This window comes from Humulus lupulus, chromosome X (genome assembly GCF_963169125.1).
Source record: "Humulus lupulus chromosome X, drHumLupu1.1, whole genome shotgun sequence".
In the NCBI taxonomy this organism is placed as follows: domain Eukaryota; kingdom Viridiplantae; phylum Streptophyta; class Magnoliopsida; order Rosales; family Cannabaceae; genus Humulus; species Humulus lupulus.
The window spans coordinates 212,181,504-212,184,313 of NC_084802.1; the positions used below are offsets into that span (position 1 = coordinate 212,181,504).

At 42.8% G+C, this 2,810-nt stretch overlaps 1 non-coding gene across 1 annotated transcript; it reads left to right on the forward strand.

Moving 5' to 3' along the window:
• Positions 1-2,370: 2,370 nt before the first annotated feature.
• On the forward strand, positions 2,371-2,477 carry LOC133807641 (small nucleolar RNA R71). Its single transcript, XR_009879542.1, has one exon. It is a non-coding gene; the product is annotated as a small nucleolar RNA R71 (small nucleolar RNA).
• Positions 2,478-2,810: the final 333 nt, after the last annotated feature.

Genomic DNA, 2,810 nt, shown 5'->3' on the forward strand with positions numbered 1-2,810 from the left:
GTAGCTATGGCCTGCTAATCTGTCAAGCATTTGATCAAGGAAAGGCAAAGGAAAATGATCCTTCCTTGTTGCCTTATTGAGCTTGCGGTAATCTATACAAATCCACCACCCCGTTACAGTTCTTGTTGGAATGAGTTCGTTGTTTTCATTTTTTACCACTGTCATACCACCCTTTTTAGGTACCACTTGCACTGGCTCACCCATGCGCTATCAGAAATTGAGTAGATCACTCCAACATCCAACCATTTAAGAATCTGCTCAAGTACGACTTCCTTCATGGCCGGATTGAGTCTTCTCTGAGCCTCTATGGATGGCTTGCTATTCTCCTCCAATAAGATTTTATGCATTACTGTTGATGGGCTTATTCCTCTAATGTCCGCCAACGTCCACCCAATGGCCAATTTATGATCCCTTAAAACCCTCAACAATTTTTCCAATTCTATCTTTGACAGGTCAGCTGACACAATTACAGGTAAAGTTTCATTATCTCCCAAATATGCATATCGCAAATGATCTAGAAGAGCCTTCAATTCCAGCTACGGTGGCTGCTGAATGGATGTTAGCGGTTTATCAGGCGCGTCTGCTAATTCTTGAAACTTCTTCCAGTATGGTAGGAAGGAATTGATCCAGTTTACACAATCTCTTATCTCAGCATCATCATCGTCGACCTCATCACCTTATAATACTGCCTCTAAGGCATCACTATTCACCCTTCTCTTTGAGACTGCCTTCTCTATCACATCCACACTATAGCAATTGTCACTAGCCACCGGATACTTCATGGCCTTGAAGACATTAAAGACCACCTCATCTCCTTGAACTCTAAGCTTAAGCTCTCCCTTTTGAACATCAATATGAGCTTGACCTGTGGCTAGAAATGGTCTACCGAGAATAATAGGTACATCCATATCCTCCTCCATGTCTAGAACGATAAAGTCAGCTGGAAATATAAACTTATCCACCTTCACAAGAACGTCTTCAATAATACCCCGTGGATGTGTCACCGATCGGTCTGCTAGTTGTAGAGTGACGATTGTTGGTTTTGCTTCCCCCAAACCATGTCTTCTGAACACAGATAAGGGCATCAGATTAATACTCGCCCCCAGATCACATAAAGCGTGTTTACATTCAAATTTTCCAATGGTGCAAGGTATGGTGAAGCTCCCCGGATCTCTCAACTTTTGGGGTAACTTCCTCTGTAATATTGCACTGCACTCTTCAGTGAGTGCTACCGTCTCATAGTCCTCCATCTTCCTTTTCTTGGACAAAATCTCCTTCATGAATTTCACATAGCTGGGCATCTGCTCTAAGGCCTCAGCAAAAGGGATATTTATATGCAGCTTTTTAAACACCTCTAAAAACTTAGAAAACTGTTTATCCAGTGTAGTTTTTCTAAGCCTCTGAGGATATGGAACTCGAACTGGCTGCTCAACAACAACTGGCGGACTCTTTTCTGAAAGCTGGTGGTCTTCAGTAACCTCTGCTGGATCAGACTATTCACCCATCTCTCCATTGTGAACCACTGCCTGTGGAGATCTAGGCTGCTCAGTTTGCTTCCCACTCCTCAGAGTAATTGCCTGAACGTGCTCCTTAGGATTGACTTCAGTATTACTTGGCAAATTTCCCTGCGGTCTGTTATTAAGCATATTAGCCAACTGCCCTACTTGTGTTTCCAGGTTTCTGATAGAAGATCTAGTCTCTGTCATAAACTGAGTTTGAGTGTTGGTGAGGGTCAATAATGCAGCTTGCAATTCATTAGGCCTTTCAGGTGGAGCTTGATTCATTGATTGTTGAGGCCTAGGCTGTTATGATGAAGAGGCTTGATGCATTGGTGGCTGAGGCATATTATTCTGAAATTGACCCTGAAACTGAGGTTGTTGGCCCTGATTATTCCTCCAAGAAAAATTAGGATGATTTTGCCACCCAGGATTGTAAGTATTGGCAAATGGATTGTTTACTGGCCTCTGAAAGTTTCCCACCGCTTGAACCTGAGCTTGATCCATCGGAATGTTATTATTAATACTGGTAGGACACTGATCAATAGAGTGAGGACCACCACAAATTTCACACCTAGCTGCCATTTGAACCGCATTAGTAGATACAGTGCTCTGTTGTAACTGTTTTGTCAAGGAGGCTACTTGTGCTGTTAGAGCAGTGATGGCATCCAGCTCATGCACCCCAGCTACCTTTCTGACCCCCGATGATATTTCCTCAGACTACTAATGATTATTCGTGGCCATGTCCTCCAGCAGCTCATAAGCACCAGTTGAACTCTTGCTCATAAAAGCACCACCCGCTGCAGCATCAATGATGGTTCTAGTAGTAGGACATAAACCATTATAAAAATCCTGCACTAACATCCACTGTTCAATGCCATGATGAGGACATCTTCTCAAAAGTTCTTTGAACCGTTCCCAAGCTTCATACAATGACTCTCCATCATTCTGGCAAAAATTATTGATTTCTCCCCTCAATTTAGCAGCTTTGGAAGGCGGGAAGAATTTTGACAAAAACTTCTGAGCCAGATCTTGCCAGGTGATAATAGAGTTCGGTTGCAAAGAGTTCAGCCAAATTTTAGCTCTATCCCTCAGAGAAAATGGGAAAAGCCTAAGTTTAATAGCGTCATCACTCACCCCATTATATTTAAAAGTTCCACACAACTCCAGAAAATTAGACAAATGGGTGTGAGGATCTTCAGAAGGCAACCCATTAAATTGAACAGAGGATTGCACCATTTGTAGAATAGCTGGCTTGATCTCGAAGTTGTTAGCCTCGACAGCTGGTGGGCGTATACTATTTTGTACTCCCGT